This window comes from Muntiacus reevesi, unplaced genomic scaffold (assembly GCF_963930625.1).
Source record: "Muntiacus reevesi unplaced genomic scaffold, mMunRee1.1 SCAFFOLD_49, whole genome shotgun sequence".
NCBI lineage: Eukaryota > Metazoa > Chordata > Mammalia > Artiodactyla > Cervidae > Muntiacus > Muntiacus reevesi.
Genome location: NW_027077883.1, coordinates 127,742 through 147,888, shown reverse-complemented (window position 1 = coordinate 147,888; position 20,147 = coordinate 127,742). Strand labels below are relative to the sequence as shown.

General features: G+C 42.3%; 1 pseudogene; it reads left to right on the top strand.

Annotated features, from left to right (window-relative positions):
- Nucleotides 1-15,671: 15,671 nt before the first annotated feature.
- On the top strand, nucleotides 15,672-19,267 carry LOC136155211 (uncharacterized; annotated as a pseudogene).
- The last annotated feature ends 880 nt before the right edge of the window (nucleotides 19,268-20,147 follow it).

Here is a 20,147-nt window from a genome sequence, read left to right as displayed (position 1 = left end):
ACAGATGAAGAGACTGAGGTTCAGAGAGGCCAAAAGACTTGCCTGTGGCTTCACAGGTAGTGGGTGGGGGATCCAGGGCCAGAGGCCAGACCCCCTGACCCTCAGCCCAGTGTCCTTCCCACTTCACTGCCTGTCTTCAGGCCTTGGGGCCCCAGCTGCTGGGGTGATCAGCCACCCAGCTCTTTTCTCAGGGAGAAACCCTCTCCCCCAGGAGCAGGGATCATGGGAGTTGGGACCCTTGAGGAGATAAGTTACTTCATTCCTATGGGAAGAACCAAAAGCAGTAAGTATATAAGGTAAGACCTCCTTTCACCTGGTAAGAACCCACACATAGACATACACACAGCAAAGGACTATCGAGTCAGTATCTTGATTGGGGGAGCAGGAGAAAGACTGATGATGAGAACTTGATCTATAAAGATTTAGTAGATTTCTCTTAGGGTTAGGTATAAAGGTGAATTTATTTAAAATTAAAAAATTTTCAACAGTAAGAATATAGCAGAAATGTCCTTTCTGTTTGTCCTAGGGCTAGGGAGAATTAATAAGTTGCTTTACTGGGAGAACATTATCTTTCTGGATTGTTTTCTTTGGCTGTCCACAATTATGTAATGACTTGTATTGTGTGCTCTTAATACCTGTTCTCAGACAAGTTAAATAGAATAAATACTATTACTTCTGAAAAATAGACTTGGTTTTTCAATTTTTATTTCAAGTAACAGTTTTGAAACTTTATGTATAGCACTAAATGTGTAAGTACATTTTCTTAGACACTTTTCCTTTAAATTTTTATTTACTATCTGGTGTCTATATAATAAACTTTCTCTACTAGAGTTGCACTAGGTTTCTCTATACATTTCTATACAGCCATGTGCCTTTCAGCTTTGAAAATATAAATTATAAATAAATAGTTTTATACCAAAATGTTTTTATTATTTCAAATAACCAGTATAATTTTTAAGTTATTAGTTGAATTATAGCATAAACCTACATGGGAGTTAGTCCAGCAGACTTGGTGAAAGGCTGGTGAGGGGTAAACATTTTTACAGAACCAAGGAAAGCCCTTTACCTGTATTTTCCTTTCCATGTGTATAGTAGTTATTCATCTCTTCAGCAAATACTTGTTGATTCACTAAGCTACCATGCATGAGAAGTATATCTGCAAACTCAGTATTTTTTAGGTATAATAAACATCACTACTTTGAGAAAACAAAGCATTATGGTTTATGTCAACTTTATTTTTCAGTGCCAGCTCCTGTTGAACATCAGATCTGTCCTGCTGTGTGTGTTCTAATGAAACTTTCATTTGATGAAGAGCATAGACATGCAATGAATGAACTCGGTAAGATAAAAATGTTTCTTAATGCCATAGAAGAATCCTGAAGATTTTTTGTCATTGTTGAATTAGGATATAAGGTCACTAACTTCTATTACCATCTGTTTCTTCCTTGTAGCAAGTGACTGGTTTCAAGAGAAGACAATGTCCTAAGTGACAGAAACTGCTACCCTTTTATAGCCTAACTTGGGTTTTTAAAATCTTAGCCAGAGATGGGCGAAAATAAATAAATAAATGGGCCACTCCTGCCAATATTGTCAAGGTAGACTCTGGGTGACAGTTGGTGGGAGGGTAATTTGAATCGTTTTGAGATGTGATGATGTGGAGCTTTGTAATTATTTTTGAACTCAGTCACCTCTGATGGACACAGGAATGAATTATTATTAAGATTCTCATTTATCTTCATGGTCATCCGTACTTTACTGGATTTTCATGATAAGCAGTGTGTTTGGTATCTCTGAAACTCGTCAATAATGGAAAAAGCATTATTCTCTAATTTATGTTAGAAAGCATTCCATTAATTTTGGAAGGATTACTCTCAGTATGTATTCTCACATACTCTGAACCTTACAGAACCTGCCTCTGTGGCCCCCATTTTTCATGTGATGGTTTCTCTTTGGTTTCTAGGTTCATTTTGCACATGTGGTATTTGTAAGTTGCATCATGCTGAGCCATCTCATGTGAACCTGGATAGCTGTAGTCATGCCACAAGCAAGAAGCACGCACTGAGTCTCCATCTTGGTGTAGCTGTGCCCTTGCTTTCTGTGCTGTTTATGTTACCTTTCATTCCAGGCCCCGCTTTGCATCTCTGCCACCCTTACCATTTTCATTCATCATTTATCTTAAAAGTGACAAAGTTGTGAGTTTCTTAAGACGCAGAGAACCTGAACAGCTGAGAATGAGTGCTGTCCCCTTGAGACCGTCATTTTGTGAGGCTGTGTGTATTTGGTCTCCGCCGGCCCCCAGCTGCACGTTTCTCCCCACAGGCCCTAGCCCACTTGATTCTCTTCCCTTACTCCCCAGGTTCCTGTGAAATTGAGTATGCACTTGTGAGTTCTCCCCTCCTCAATACAATCCAGCATTGGTGAAATTTCAAGTTTGGGTGGTTTTTTTGGTTTTTTTTAACACTCATAATAATGAGAAAAATAATGAACAAACAGGAAAACTAATCCAGTTTTAAGCTCCCACAAATGTTTTCTCTAAATGTCCCTGTGTTCCAATGAACTGTAGACTAGGACTGACCCACATTAATCATCTGAATTTCCAAGTGAAATCTAGACTCAGTATTTGTTCCTCTTCCTTCTTCAGGTAGGAAGGCTACCCGGGGCATTTCATCCCAGGAGCTATGGCAGGGGCTTTCAGGTGAGGAGCAGGATGGGGCCTACGGGGGTGTTACTGTGGGGATGTAGCCACAGGGGATTACCTTCTCACTCCTAGCCTCTGACTTTGCGTTGGAGCCAAAGAAGAAACTAGGTGTGTAGACTGTGGATAGATGCAGTCAGGTAGCACAAGGGATCTGACAGTGAGGGATAGGAGGAAAGAAGTCCCAAGTAGATGAAGAAAAATTCCTAAGCCCAGTCAGCTAGGACTGTCTTTTGTAGATGCAAGAAAATTCTACAACCATTAGGGTCATTTAAGTTTGCAACTATTAGTGTTGCAAGTTTTAGACTATAATACCAGGAATGTACACATTTATTAATTTCCAACTCTGTCCTAGAAACTGTGCTAGGCACTAGATAACAAAATGAAATCCAGTAAGTGGCCCAGGTGATTCTTATGGGACTAAAAATGCCAAAGCTTCTTTCTTTCTGGCCTCTTAAAAAATACAAAGTCTTTTACACTAAATTTCATTCTGCTCAACAAAATAAATTATATGCTCTTATTCAAGTTATTTGCTTATATCCTTACCCGATTAATAGAGTCTCTGGTGCTAAATATTCAGTTTTTGTTTTACTAGATACAGAAACCTCCACCATAAACTCCTAGTTCTATTAAAACAGACACTGGCCCTGCCTATATTTCTAGATACTTTAAACAATTTTTACAATCTTTTTCTATTAAACATATTATAAGTGTTCCTTATAATCCACAGACACGAGACATAGTCGAACGAGCACCTCACACACTAAAGTTACAAATAAAAAGAACTTAAAGAAAGGGGAATACACAGGAACACTGCTGTCTTCCTTATCCAGAGCAGACTTTACTAGATTCCAACATAAGATATTTTCTCAACCCATCACTATTGTTAATACAGCTTTATTCATTTTAAAGTTTTTAAACCTGCCACAGGGAAATATTTTAACCAGGGCAGAAAGGCATTTCGAGGAACTGAAGGACACGTCTCTTCCCCTGCCCATTTGGTACCAAGACGGGTTAATGAAACAATGGAAATCTGGGAAACTAATCTTACAGGGAAAAGGATATGCTTGTATTTCCCCAGGTGGATCCAACAAACTTTTTCCTCGGAAAATTCGACCCAAGGGGGCCCCCGACATTCAAAATGGAAACAACAAAAGCCCTAAGAGGAAGACGTTCCAATACAGGCCATGGCTGCGCTAAAGATCTCCAGAAAGCACCACCCTCAGTGACATCTGTAAGGCATAGTTCCGGCCAGGCAGAAAAGGAGAGCCGACCTCAACAGAAGTAGGTTGCCTTTGTTCAGGCAAGGAGGGGCGACAGTCGGCCTAACGACAAGGCTGAGCACCGAGAGGGATCAGGGAGGCTTCATACTTATAGGGAGGTTTGTGGAAGCAATAAGGGAAACGTCAATCAGGCGGGATATTTTAAGTATTCTTTTGTTGAAATGACACTCTATAGTTGGGCAGAGGGTGATAAGTCTTCTGGGCGGGTGTAGGGGGTGGTAGGTTTCCGGACAGGGGGTGATAAGTCCCAGATAGATGCAACTGGCCTGGAGCATCAGGATGGAACTAAAATTATGCTTTGTTTTCTCCAAAGTTAGATGATTCAGCAAGGGGCCTTTGAGACTGTTGCTCTCTTTTCTAGGCCCAAAAGACTCCTTCATTCCAGACCCTGAAATCATAAAAAAAAAAAGGGTGGGGGGGGGGGAGAAGGGCGCCTTATCTCTCTGGCTACTTCCTGCCGGATGGTGCGACGGTTTTGGGTCTGGAATGGAGGATCGTCCTAGGGCCCACAGTCTCCTTTTTTCTGAGCTTGAGGTGAGGCTCTCGAGAAGAAGAAAACAGTCTTGACCTGATCTCAAGAGATGGCCCGAATCCGTTCTTGGAGAAACCTTTGAAAGAGATTAAAGAGACAGGGTCCAGATAAGAGGAATAGAATGATAAATACTAATGGCCCCAGAAAGGGAGCAGCCAAGGGAGGATCTGTGGGAACAGGTTTTGGGGAATGTAAAGGTTTTCTAACTCTTTCTGCGGCATTCAATTCTGTCTCTAAGTTCTCTGACTCGACCCTGGACTATCCCCGTTTCATTAGCAAAATAGCAGCAGTCCTCTCCTAGGAAAAGGCAGGTCCCTCCCTTTTCTGCAGTGAGAAGGTCCAGGGCTCGCCTATTTTGTAGGGCCACAGAAGCTAATGAGTTAATTTGTTTTGGGATTGAAACGAAGGACTCTACTACCTGCTCCATGTCTTCATTAAGTTCTTGGGACAGCTTGTAATAGAAATGGGCAGAGGTCGAGATGCCTCCCATCCCGGTGCCTTAGGGCTGCTGCTATCTATGCCAGTCCCAACCAGGAGGGCGGGGGGGCGATGACAGCTCATTTTTTTCTGTGGGAAAGTTCCCCTTGGGGGGTAAACTCTTTGTTCTAGCTCTCCCTCTTCGAGGAATGTTAGGCCTGGGGTCAGGAAGACCAAGATGCAGGGTCCACGGGGGTCTAAGGAGAGGCATGAATATGCATAGGTCCCACAGAGAATGAAGATTCCTGGATTGGTGCAATTATTTGTGCTGTTCCAGAGAACCCAAGTGGAACAGAAGGAGGGAGTGGAGTTTGTAAGACCAGTGCAGTTGGGACTAGAGTAGTCAATACAGGTTAGGTTTGAAGAGGCTGAGAGTAAGGACATTGTCAGAGACTGGCCCAATGAGTTGTGTAGTTTTCTGTTGGGAAGGGGAAGTACAGTTGCCCTGTGACAGCCAGGTTGAGGGTAAGGGAATGGCTCTGTGTGGTGAGGGAGAGAGTGACATGCATATCCAACACTGGGATGTGTGTGGTGTGTACTGGAAGAATTGAAAGGAAGAGTTGAGAAGGCGGGGAAGGTGTTGGTTGCCAGAGGTAGGTTTTAGGAGAGGCCGTAATTGGGAAAGGAGGTCTAGGTGTTTGTAAGGCTCAGGGGTCAACTGTAACCGGGAAATTATGTTCTTTGTAACTTGTTCTTGTTTCTTTTCCCGATTTTGATCTAGTACCCTACCCCCGTCTGAGTACCCCCAGTGGGTAATGGGATAGAAACATATGTTTCTTCCATTTGGCTTATGGCAGGTACTCATGAAACTCCCTCTCTTTTGTACTTTGACAGTGAGTAGGGATTTGGACTTCCCGCCCCCGAGGTTCATGTCATGGTGCATGGTTTTGGAGCTGTATTGTAACATGAGGAATGTACGTAGGAATAAATGTCTGAGCAGGGGCAGGGAGTAGCCAGGAGGCTGGGGAGTGCAGCAAGGATAAGGAGCAGGGGAGTCATGGGGCTGTTAGTTAGACAGTACAGAGGAAATAGCACCCTAGGAGTAGAACCCAGCTAGCAATGTAGGCGATACCCACGGAAAGATGAAGAATAGGTGGCCAGTCCTGAGGGGAGACAGTTACTAGGCCTACAGCAAGGATTAAGATTAGGAGTGCAGCTATAGTTAGAGAGACAGGGAGAGGTCAGTCAGGGTGAGGGGCAGAAGGCCCCAAGTTGGTGGTGATTTGAATCTGAGGAGGAACAGTGCTCATTAGGATGTAGAATGATGTAGAGAATGAGAGTAAAGAAATCAATTTCGTCTGGAGTCAGGTTGTAGAAGGTTCCCTGGAGCCACAGTTGAGACACCAGTGCAGTCAGGTCTTTGAAGGAAGTTCCTGTTGGGGCGCTGATCCAGAGGTCTTGTAGTAGTTGGGTCAGGAGCAGTTGTAGGTTGAAGAGAGTCCAGGTCATTCAGTGTCCTCTCCGATAGTTGGCAGGGGTTGTCGCTGGGTGAATTTTAAGGAGGTGGGTGCTGTGCGGGAGACCTGATAGGTGTCATTTAAGGAGGGCAGCGCAGGATTGGAGGTGACCCATTTTAGACGAGAGAGGTGTACCCAGGAGGCGACCTTTTTGAGTTTAGCTGCAGTTGGGGCAAGGAGGATGACTTTGAATGGTCCCTGCCACTGTGGGGTTAGGTCACCCTGGGGATGATCAGACAGATAGACCATGTCCCCAATTTGTAAAGGGGGCAGGGAGGCTTGGGGGTCAGGGGCAGGCAGATTGTGACTGATGTATTTCCAGAGGGCATTGCGGAGTTGCGTCAGCAGAGGGGGGAGTGTAGGAAGCTTGGTATGGGAGGAGGCTCAGGGGGGAGTCCAGGAGGGAGCATGGGCCTTCCATACATCACCTCAAAGGGGCTCAGCCCCAGGGGCTTTCTGGGCAAAGCCTGTATTCTGAGGAAAACAATTGGTAAAAGTTTACTCCAATTCAGATGTACCTCGAGGGTTAGTTTGGTAAGGGTTTTTTTGATTGTTCTACTCATCCTTTCTACCTTTCCTGAGGACCGGGGAGGGTATGGAATGTGAAATTTCCAGGGTGTCTGTAAGAATTGAGGAAGTTGTTGGGTGCCCTTGGATGTAAATTCTGGGCCATTATCAGACTGTAGGGATGAAGGCAGGCCAAACCTGGGGATAATTTCTGTGAGGAGGATTTGGGCCACTGTGTGGGCTCTTTTGTCTGTAGTGGGAAATGCTTCTACCCATCCCGAAAAGGTGTCCCGCAGGAGGCTCCGAGGACCGCGGCCCCGGGCCAAAGCGACACACCTCCGGAGCCACGTGAACCCTGAGTAGCAAACGGGATGGTGGGGGGCGGTGGGGGGGGAGCGGTGCGGCGCTGCTCGCTGCCCCACCCAGCTCCCGCAGGCTCGCAAGGCCGCTCAGGTTCCCAGAAGCGCCCCGGGCCGAGCCGGGCGGGTGCTGGCTGGGGGTGGCGGTGTGCGGGGCTGGGGCGGCGTCGGCTGCTCTCCGAGCTGCAGGGCCTGGCCGGCCGGAGTCCAGTCACGGGTCGTGCGGCTGGCTCAAGTGCAGCGCGCGCCCCCCGTGGAGAGCTGCGGTTCAAGGCCCGACCAGCAGGTCAGAACAAAAAGGGAGGTGCAATGCAGAGCTCTTAGGGCGCCTGGCAGCTGCCTCGGTCTAAGGACATACCACCCTGAACGTGCCCTGTCTCCTCTGATCTGGGAAGCTGAGCAGGTTCGGGCCTGGTTAGTACTTGGATGGGAGACCGCCTAGTAGTTAGACAGTTTTTTTATTTTTCTGAATGCTTACTTCAGAAAGTTAGAATTGGATGACTGTAAACAATAAAACAAATAATATTTTCATAATGTTAAGAATACAGAGTTGGATATTCTTTTTCCTGTTCTACCACAGCTAACTGGAAGTCAGTTGTAGTAAGTGTATATATATATATATATATATGTATGTATGTATAATTTTTCTTCTTCTCTATATGAATTTGCAAAGAGGTTTCTCTTAAAATACTGTGTTAATGTGCTATACATTTACCCCAGACTCTGTCTTCAAGTTGGTTCTGCCTAAGACTCATATTCAGACTTGACAAACTGGTATGTTTACTCATGCAAATGTTCTCTTAAGTTATGTGAATGAAAGTGTATTTGCTAGAAAACCTGCCTTTCTTCAAGATTCATGTCAATCATTTTGTGGCCGGAGACAACTCACCCGGTGCTTAGGTTTTCGCAGAGTACATGTTGTAGGTGAGGGGCCTGGTGCTATTCTCTTCAGTTTTGAGACATTTCCTTTCTCTAATTAACAGACTGCTGGTAGTTATATGACATCTGGCCAAAGACTAGCAGGGGGACACTCTTTCCGCCCCCTTCTGATGCCTATGTCAGAGGCTTTCTCTATCTCCTTTATACTTTAATAAAACCTTATTACGAATAAGTCTCGATTTGAGAACACATTACCAACATATACTGGTTTCCAAATAACTTTTCTAAAATACTGTAGAAAAATTTCATATCATGATCCTTCTGGTAAGCTGTGAAATTTCTTCAAAAACACTAGATTTATTATTTCTCGCATTATCAACTCACAGCCTATACCACAAGCTGAGGTTTTTTTATATAAATGGGACTAAAAAACGCCGAAGCTTCTTTCTGGTCTGTTGAAAAATACAAGTCTTTTACACTAAATTTCATTCTGCTCAATGAAATAAATTATATGCTCTTATTCAAGTTATTTGCCTATATCCTTACCCCATTAATATAGTCTCTGATTCTAAATATTGAGTTTTTGTATTCCTAGATACAGAAACCTCCACCATAAACTCCTAGTTCTGTTAAAACAGACACTGGCCCTGCCTATATTTCTAGATACTTTAAGCAATTTTTGCAGTATTTTTCTATTAAGAAAAAACGCCTCAGGGTGGTCCTCTCTCAGGGTCCTTGCCCCTGAGCCTGGGGGCCAGCGAGGGGCTCCACACTCCCAGGCCAAGGCAGAACCACATGCACACGTCTGTTCCTGCCCCCTGCACCGTCAGAGAGCTCGGGTGAGCCAGAGTCTGTCAGGCAGCTCCTGGGCAAGCCCAGCAGCACCGCCTGTTGCCGGGAGCCAACACATGAGACCCTACCCCTAAAAAGGCCATAGGGGAGAAATCCTGACAGGCAAGGCGAATCAGGTTTTCAGGGGTTTCGAAAAAGTCAGCTCACGAAACCCTACCCCTAACAAGGCCATGAGGGAGAAAACCTGATGGGCAAGACGAATCAGGTTTTCAGGGGTTTTCGAAAAGGCTAGTTCACAAGATCCCACCCATGACAAGGTCACGAGGAGAAAGCCTGACAGGCAAGGCAGATCAGGTTTTCAGGAATTTTGAAAAGCTGCCTCCGGCTCTAACCTTAAAGATGATATCTGTCTTTCTGATGCCTGCCTCAATGGACTACTCCCTAATTTCTCTGACACAGACAGGAAGGCCTTCCCCGATCTCTTCCCAAATAAGAATCAATTTAGAACTTTAATCAATAAGTTTCCCAGGTGGTAGTTTTTTATGAGATTATTCAGGGTGAAAGGAGTGTTTTAATTCAAACACCTCTGCTGGTAGTTTTGTTAGCCAAATGCATTTATGCGCTTGGTACTAATATGCATGATTGCTTATAATATCCTAATCATAAAATAGCATGAAGAACCTGATTATATAAAAGCCCTAATAGACATAGAGCCCTTTTAAGGGGTAAAGGAGTCCTATTAGAAAACATAAGAAAATTATTCTATAGGTGGTTATTGGGTTGTGATTTGCTTGCTGTGTTTTGCTTGCTGTATTTTTGCCTTTAATGTGCTAAGGTTGTGTTATAAAAACCATTGTTAATATAGTTAAAGATCTAGACAAATAAGAACTTAGCCCTAGTGTGGTAACAATGAGACGGTTGTTAATTGTTAGCCAGGAATACTAGGCAGAAGTTGCCTCACTGAAGCCGCAGAGTCTGTATGGGGTAAACTTCTTAGATAAATGCAACTGACAACTTTTGCAGTAAGATTAATTTTTGTATTAACAAGAATATAATTCTACTCTGTACTGTTTCCCTATGACCCTGTTACCTTTCAGTTAAGGTCACCATAAAATCGGAAAATAGGTTTACAATCACTTGACCTGCATAAAATGTTAATAGCCTCAAGGCCAGAAGATCATGTGCTAAAAATTACTATAGAATTAGAAAGCAAAAAAATCCTGCTTTTCCTAAAATTCAAAATGATGTAATGCTAATCCTGTGAAATCATGAGTAAACATCTTGTACCTTAAAAACATTCTGTGAAAGGGTATAAAACTGGTTGTCAGAAAGTAAAACACAGACTTGGGCCTATCAAGGCTAGTCTCACGTCTCTCTCTCTCTCTCTCGCCGACGCCGTTCATCCTGAGGGTACCCCCTGGATCATGTCGAGGCTGGATCCCGGCAAGTGGCACCACGAACAGGGAACCCGAAGGTAAGCCCCCCCCCCATTGTTCAGTTTTCAGGACGGCTAGGACCCCACTAGGGTGCTGCAGGGCCCCCTGCATAAGATAGGTAGGGTGAGGAAAGTGGGTAGGCTTTAGGTTTCTTCTTTACAACCCTACTAGGGCGCTACAGGTCCCCCTACATAAGAAAGGTAGGGTAAGAAAAGTGGGTACGTTTCAGTTTCCTTCTTCTCTAAATTAAGCCTCTTCCTTTTTTCTCTTTTTTTCTTCTTCTAATTAGCAACAAAAATGGGTAACAGTGAGTTAAAAGAAAGACAACTTTTTATTGGAATCATAATGCAACTTCTTAACTACAGAGGAATTAAAGTTAAAAAGACCAGTGTTCAGTCCTTTTCCCCCTTTGTCCAAGAGCAATGTCCTTGTTTTCCAGAAGACAGCAGTTCTCCTGGGTTCCCTTACCCTCCTGCCCTCCACCCCGGTGCTCTTTCCAATGAGATCTCTTGCTTTCTCAGCACATGTGTCTCCTCCGACAATTCATTTATAAGAGCTCAGTTACGGGCCCTAGAAGGGGTCCCCCTTCCTGCAACTGGTGGGAACTCTTCTTCCCTGAGACTGACATCCTGACCACTCAGGGTACTCAGAGGCCAGCTTGCCTGCCAATGGACCAGACCCAGCGGCCGCAACTGGGACCCTTTTGTCCCTGGTCTCCTCCTGACACAGACAACTGGCCAGAGTGCCCCGACTAGTAAGGAACAAGAGACTTTATTGACCTCTTTCCCCTTCCCTCTCTCTGTCCTCTCCTTAGCCCTTCCTATCCCTCCCGTTTTTCTAATCCCCCAGTAATTTGGTCGAAGGGCCTCAGCTTGAGCTGAGGATTGGAGACTGATCACCTCCTCTTGGCAGAGAACTCGAATTCTGGTAGGGCCGAGTTCCAGTCCTCCCTTCTCTGGATGCCTGGGTACCTGCAGGTGGCAGGAGACGTCTGTAAGGCCACCCTTTTTGCCCCCCCCTTTCCCGCCTCCTCCTCCTTCTCCTTTTCCTTTCCTCCTTAAAATCTTTGAAGACATCTGAAGTTCTGTGTCTATCTAGAAGGTTTTCTGAGAGACTGTATTCTTGTATTTAAGGGAGTGTCTGATGAGGACTGCCAGGTTTATATGTGTGTGTTTTAACTCTGTGTTCTGTGTTGTGATTTTTGATGGCTATTTTGCTTTTTGTTAGAACTTGATTTTCTTTCCCTGTGCCTTGAGACCAGGGAACACTTATCTAGACCATCTCTAACTCCTGAGACTGAGAGAAAAAGGGGAAAAGCCTTTAAAATTTTTTATTTATTTCAACTTTTTTATAAACTAGTAAATTTTATATTATAATATCTAATTCATCACCAAACTTAAAATATGAAGCTAGATCTCGCACTGTGTCTGTCTAAATATGTCTTGGTATATCTTTGTCTTTGGGTAGTATTTTTTAGGTTAATTTGTAAAAGAGCTCTATTTAATTGGCTTAAAAAAAAAAGGTAAGTGCTTACAAATCAAATAATTCTAAATTAAACAATAAATTCCAGGTTCAGGTAAACTAAAAAATATTCAATATTAAATACCTGATATTAATGTTTGTTTGTTGACCTATCTAATATAGACATGTCTTAGAGTAATTAACATCTAGTAAAATATTTTCATTATGCCTAGGTTTATTATAAGTTAAATGTTGTTATACTGTAATATCTGTTACAGGTTTGTCAGCAAGGAAATTACCTCAAGTAAGAAACTTAAAAAAAAAGAAGGTAAGTGAGATATGAGCTTTTAAACTTTATTAAGATTAAAAATATCTGTCTAAAACAGTTTCTCTAGGTTTTGGTAACCTAAATTTCTAAAGTTGTGCTAAACTAATAGCAGAAGTTTATTAAATAGCTTGGTCATTTCCAAATAAAATAAGATTCTGAAACATTCATTACTGAATACTAACTTACAGAGAAACTAAAGATTTTAGACTATTAATAAATAATGTTTGATGCCATCCTGAGATGTTCATTAGAAATTTTTTAGAAATTATCACTGGTATTTATGTTCACCAATCTATAGAGTGCTAATATAAAGGTAAATTCTTGGTTGCTTAAAGAAAGTAGGATGTGTGTGTTCAGTAAAAAAGGTATAAAAAATAAAGTTACATTTTACGAAGGGAAAAGAAAGTAAGTCTGACTTACAGGTGGCTGTTTCAGGATGGGAGAACAAAGTAATGGGTACAAAAAGTGTTAAGAAGGCTTGATGGAAAGTACACTCCAAGGGAAGAGTTTTGTGCATAAATACAAGTTTTCTTGAGACGTTGAACTGCCTTTGATAATGGATTTTAAGTTTCTTTACCTCTAAAGTGGTCTGTTCTATGTTTACCTTTAAAATCTTTTTTACTTTGGCTAAGTAAATATATTATTTCACAGTGATCTATATGATTCTACCTGACAGAGTACTATAAACCCTTTTGATATTTATTGACAAAACTGCCTAAATAACTTGACTTCTAGCTGACTTTGGGATGCTTCAGAGGGCCCCTGAGACATCCCAAAGAGCTATTAAACTACCTGAGTTCATTTGACCTGTTAAATTGCATGGGAATTACTGTTGGAGGAGTGATAAATCTTCAGGTTATATTGTATGGTTGATGTTACTTATATAGATATCCTAGAAATTATGTGAAATTCATGAAAATCTGATATGTCCTGGTAAAATATTGTCAGTTATCATTTTAGCTATCACGTTAAAGTGTTAGAAGTCACAGCAATGACCAGGCTACAATTTAATTAGATTTTAAACATGCCTTGTATGGTTTCACTCTCATGCCTTTTAAAAAAATACTGCTAGTTCTTCGAGATTTATAAAAAGACTTTTCTAAGATTAACTAAAAAAAATTTGTTTGTTTGCTATCCAGTAAATTGGTAACAGACTGGAATTTAGTCTACTCTCTATGTTAAGAGAAAAAAGTTTTCTTAGAATGAATCTTTCAATAAATAAGTGTTATTTAAGATTATGGTACATATAAAAGCTCATTCTGCTTCTACCAAAAATAACCCCTCACTGTTAGACTTGTGCTATCTTAATGTCTTAAAACTGACAACGCCCCTGCTTACACTTCTAAACCTTTTCAAGCTTGAATATTGGGGCAACGACATTAAACCCATTCATACCCTTCGTCCCGTCACAGAACTCATCAGAGCAACCCCAAGCAGTGCAGGACTGGACCTCTGTTCCACCGTCACAACAATACTAACACCTGACTCCACCGCTGTGAAAGTTCCCACTGGTGTTCATGGCCCTTTGCCTAGAGAAACGATGGGACTATTAATAGGCAGGAGCCCCACATCCTTACATGGGATCACAGTGATTCCAGAAGTCATAGACTCAGACTATACTGGTGAAATTCAAATAATGGTGTCTCCCCCCACTAAGACTATTCAAATCTATAAAGGACAGAAAATAGCTCAGTTGCTGATGCTACCTTGTCATGCTGACACAAGAAAAGCAGCTTCAGCTGCCAAGTGTTGGGACAGGGGGTCTGATTCAAGTGATCATGCCTTTTGGGTTACACAAGTTACTCAAAAAAGACCTATGAAGACAATTCTAGTTAATGGTAAAAAGGTGACTGGCCTGCTAGACACGGGAGCAGACATTTCCTGTATTGCGGGCAGTGACTGGCCCAGTGCTTGGCCAACTCAAACCACAGCTAATGAGTTGGTTGGCATTGGTAGAGCACCTTCAGTGACAAAGAGCTCACAAATTTTACTTTGGTATGTAGATAAAGACTGCCAGGGACATTTTCAACCTTATGTAATTCCTTCATTGGGAGAGATATTTTTGCTCAGATGGGAGTTTTGCTGTATTGCCCAGATGAAAAGGTGGCTGCACAGATGTCGCAGATAAGTTATAATCCTTTTATGGGTCTGAGTAAAGATCAAGAGAGACAAATTGAGCCAGTTGTCCCAAAAATAAGAAGAGAGAGACAAGGCTTAAGATATCCAAATTTATAAGAGAGGCCATTGTTCTCGCCGCTGACCCCATAGTCTGGAAATCTCCTGATCCAGTGTGGGTGGAACAATGGCCTTTAAATTCAGAAAAACTTTCAGCAGCACGACAGTTAGTGAGAGAACAATTAAAGGCTGGACATATAGAGTCTTCAAATAGTCCATGGAACATGCCAGTTTTTGTAATAAAAAAAAAAATCGGGGAAATGGAGACTCTTGCAAGATCTAAGAGCAATAAATGCCACTATGTAAGATATGGGAGCCTTACAGCCTGGCCTTCCCTCCCCTGTGGCTGTTCCCCAAGGCTACAATGTTATAGTGATTGATCTTCAAGATTGCTTCTTTACTATTCCCTTAGACCCTCAAGATAAAAAGAGATTTGCCTTTAGTCTTCCCTCAGAAAATTTTAGACAACCTCATCAGAGATTTCAATGGAAGGTTCTTCCCCAGGGTATGAAAAATAGTCCCACATTGTGTCAAAAGTTTGTGGACGCTGCCCTACAAGGTATCAGGGAGAAACATCGGGATGTCTATCTAGTCCACTATATGGATGATATATTGCTAGCACACCCGGATAGGGTTTATTTACAGTAAGTTTTGATTAAATTGCAAGAGACTTTGAATCGCTGGGGCCTAAAGGTGGCCCCTGAAAAAATCCAAGTGAATATGCCTATAACATATGTGAGAAGAATCCTAAATAATGAAACAGTTACTCATGTACCTTTGCAGCTTAGAAAAGATAATTTGGTTACTTTAGATGATTATCAAAAGTTGTTAGGGGATATAAATTGGATTCGGCCCTTTTTAAAGTTGACTACTTCTGATCTTAAGCCTTTCTTTGACATTCTTCAAGGGGATCCAGACCCCACCTCTGCTAGAATGCTGACACCTGCAGCCAGGGAAGCCTTAATGAAGGTAGAAGAAGCTTTAGATAAAAATTATATTAAGAGACTTGATTATAGTATGGCATGGCAATTTATAGTGTTGCCCACAGCTGTGGCCCCTACAGGGGTGCTTTGGCAAGAGGGTCCCCTAGAATGGTTGCATTTACCTGTCACGGCCAAAAAGGTTGTGGCCTGTTATCCAGGACTAGTGGCTACTTTAATAATTAAAGGGAGACATAGAAGCATTGAAATGTTTGGAAAAGAACCATCTGAAATCATAGTGCCTTATAATAAAGAGCAACTAAATGCCCTTCTATCATTAAATGAAGACTGGCCAATTGTCATTGGTAATTATCCAGGACAAATTTTACACCATTTACTTGCTAGTCCTTTATTAAATTTCCTCTCACGACATCCGGTGATATTTCAAGAAAGGTGTCAAGTTTCCCCTATCGAGGGGGCAATGTTGGTGTTTACAGATGGGTCTTCTAATGGAAAGGCTGCTATTGTCACCCAGACTTCAAAAAGGGTTTTAAATACTGGGGAAACATCAGCCCAGAAAGCAGAATTAACAGCCGTGATAGAGGCGTTCAAAGAGTTTTTAGACCAGGCTTTTAATTTATTTTCTGACTCACAGTATGTAGTTAGGTTGTTCCCTCAAATTGAAACGGCTGTTTTACCAGAAAATAAAACCACAATTTTTATATTGTTATCTACCCTTCAACAGCAAATTTGGAAAAGGTCAAAACAATTCTATGTTGGACATATAAGAGCTCATTCTAATTTACCTGGACCCCTCCATACGTTTAACCAAGAGGCAGATTTGCTAACCCGAACCATAGTGGCCAGTGATTTTGAAGATGCTAAAGCCTCACATGCTATGCATCATCAAAATGCAACTGCCCTTCAATACCAGTTCCACATTCCTAGGGAATCTGCACTCGAGATTGTTAGAACATGTCAACTTTGCCCTACTTCAGTTCCCGCTTTGCTTTTTGGGGTAAATCCCCGTGGCTTACTACCTAATGTGCTTTGGCAGATGGATGTAACACATGTTCCTTCTTTTGGAAAACTATCCTTTGTGTATGTTACTGTAGATACCTTCTCCCATGTCATTGTGGCTACTGCCAGAATGGGAGAAGCCTATAAAGATGTAGTTCAACATCTTTTTGCCTGTTTTTCCTATTTAGGAATGCCAAAATCAATTAAGACAGACAATGCTCCAGTTTATACATCTAAGTCCCTTAAAAATTTCTGTGCCCAATTCGGTATATCCCACTCTACAGGAATTCCTTACAATCCCCAGGGACAAGCAATTGTAGAAAGGGCACATCAGACACTTAAAACACAAATTTCTAAATTACAAGAAGGGCAGTTCAAATACAGTTCTCCACACCACGTTTTGCAGCACGCCCTCTTTGTGCTCAATAACCTTAACGCTGATCAAGCCGGTTTAACAGCTATGTTCCGTCACTGGAACCCAGAACAAAAAGATATGAAACCTTTAGTAAAGTGGAAAGACCTCCTTTCCGGACTATGGAAGGGACCTGATCCCTTGCTAACCAGTGGGCGAGGGTATGCTTGTATTTTCCCACAGGGTGCTGACTCGCCAATTTAGATCCCAGACAGACTGATTTGCCATGTCGAAGTCCCCCAGACCTCCGGTTCCCTCGCAGCCTCAGCCACAAAAGAGGAAGAGCACTCCTCTGCCCTCGCCTCGGTCACTCACCCGGGAAGTCCAGCAGACTTGGAAATGACCGGCAACAGAGATCCCGGAGGAACCAATGGCGGATCCACCCACTAAACAGATGTCATGGCTTTGCATGAAAGATGGCGCCCAACCTCCTACTCCTTCACGTCGCAGAAGACCACCAGGACGTCCTGCGTGGACAACTCAACAAGCCTCCATACCCACATGGGGACAAATTAAGTCACTCTGTCATCAAGCACAGGGAATAGCTTCCCTGCAGGGATCTTCAGCCTCTCCCGAAAGGGTTTTTATTGCTATGCTTGCTTTACTGTCTTGTCAGGCAAGTGCTACCTCCTCTACTTCAGAAAAATACTGGGCATATTTCCCTGGTCCCCTGACCTTCCAAGTAGTTACTTGGAACAGCGACCCTATACGGGTCAACACAGACCAGCCTCATCTCTTGGGAGGATCCTATAGTTCTTATGATAAAGATCATTATCCCATCAATTTTAACTATACTTTTAGGGGATTAACAGATGACCTTCCCCTTTGCTTTAACTTCCCCCATAGTCATACAAGTGATCTCATCACTCCCTCTAAGGAGGGACGTGTTGGAGCCTCCAAAACAATTCTGACAGATTCTCCAGCATCAAAATTTTCAGACAATACAGGAGATCGGCTGGTTTGGATATTACAGGCTCATATGCCTGGGGTCCTTGACCCCTATAAATCTTTGTTCCTTAATGCTCCACCAAAATATCCAAATTGTATTGATGTTGCTCCATCAGATGTCATATGGAAAACTATAGACAACCGCCTGGGATACCCAGTATGGAAATCTTGTACTTATAATTCAAACATAGATTATAGAATACCGGGAGGTGGAAATTATTCGGTACAAGACTGGAGCAATCCAAATCCAAGTCAGAATCTAGGAGCTGTCAGTAGGCTTAGCAATTAAAATAATGATTCCCTCCCTTGGCCTTTGGTGCCCAGCAGATGGCATTATAATCAATTTGTTCCCCCCATGTTGTCCTATACAACTAAGGGTAAAACTTTTTGACAGCCAGAAATTTGGAGAGCCCTTGCTGCCACCTCCATTGTTACTTTAACTCGACCAGAAAACAATTCCACCTATTCTGTGCTGGCTTGTTTACCCTCCCCTTAGGTTTTTTTGTTTACTAATGATTCAAAAAGACTTCGTATACAAATGAATCATTCAGGTGGACCAAATATAGTCTACTGTGAACAATGCATGCTTTCATCCTGTTTAACCCCTCAATGTAATATTTGTTCTTTTGTGGTACTGCAACGTCCACCTTATCTTATGGTGCCTGTCAGAGTGAACGCCTATTGGTATGACAATTGTGGTTTAGCCGTTCTGCAACACCTACAAGATTTAATGTGTTCCCAACGGTTTGTAGGACTACTTATTCTAGGGATTTCAGCTTTGATAACAGCAATTACCTCTGTCACTGTGGCAGCGATATCCTTGACTCAACAAGTACATACCACTCAATATGTCAATGATATTTCAAAAAATGTTTCCTTAACTCTAGCTATGCAAGAGATTATAGATAGGAAATTAGAAGTAAAAATAGATGCCCTGGAAGAAGCAGTCATGCATATTGGAACTGAGTTACAGGCTTTAAGGGTAAAGTTAGCGTTATCCTGTCACGCTGATTATCAGTAGATCTGTGTAATGCCCCCCAAAAGTAAATGATATGGATTACAATGGAGAAAAGATTAAAAATCATATTTCGGGTATATGGAATAGCTCCAGCATTACTTTAGATCTTGGAGAGCTTCACGGTCAGATAAAAACATTAGAACATTCCCGCCTGGACTTTATTACTACAGGAGCTGCTAACGATATTTTTCATAACTTTTCTAACTTTATTACTGAAAAAAATATCCTATCAACTATTTTCAGTTATGCAGCTGTAGCAGCACTAGTTTTACTATTCATTATAATCCTTCCTTGCATCATCAGAACTCTCCGGCAGAGCACTCAAAAGCTTGCGACTCAGATCCATCTGGCTGTCTTAAAAAGTAAAAAAAGGGCGAGATGCCGGGAGCCAACACATGAGACCCTACCCCTAAAAAGGCCATAGGGGAGAAAACCTGATGGGCAAGGCGAATCAGGTTTTCAGGGGTTTCGAAAAAGTCAGCTCACGAAACCCTACCCCTAACAAGGCCGTAAGGGAGATAACCTGACAGGCAAGGCGAATCAGGTTTTCAGGGGTTTCGAAAAAGTCAGCTCATGAAACCCTACCCCTAACAAGGCCGTAAGAGAGAAAACCTGACGGGCAAGACGAATCAGGTTTTCAGGGGTTTCTGAAAAGGCTAGCTCACGAGATCCCACCCATGACAAGGTCACGAGGAGAAAGCCTGACAGGCAAGGCAGATCAGGTTTTCAGGGATTTTGAAAAGCTGCCCCCGGCTCTAACCTTAAAGATGATATCTGTCTTTCTGATGCCTGCCTCAATGGACTACTCCCTAATTTCTCTGACACAGACAGGAAGGCCTTCCCCGATCTCTTCCCAAATAAGAATCAATTTAGAACTTTAATCAATAAGTTTCCCAGGTGGTAGTTTTTTATGAGATTATTCAGGGTGAAAGGAGTGTTTTAATTCAAACACCTCTGCTGGTAGTTTTGTTAGCCAAATGCATTTATGCGCTTGGTACTAATATGCATGATTGCTTATAATATCCTAATCATAAAATAGCATGAAGAACCTGATTATATAAAAGCCCTAATAGACATAGAGCCCTTTTAAGGGGTAAAGGAGTCCTATTAGAAAACATAAGAAAATTATTCTATAGGTGGTTATTGGGTTGTGATTTGCTTGCTGTGTTTTGCTTGCTGTATTTTTGCCTTTAATGTGCTAAGGTTGTGTTATAAAAACCATTGTTAATATAGTTAAAGATCTAGACAAATAAGAACTTAGCCCTAGTGTGGTACCAATGAGACGGTTGTTAATTGTCAGTCAGGAGTACTAGGGCAGAAGTTGCCTCACTGAAGCCGCAGAGTCTGTATGGGGTAAACTTCTTAGATAAACGCAACTGACAACTTTTGCACTAAGATTAATTTTTGTATTAACAAGAATATAATTCTACTCTGTACTGTTTCCCTAT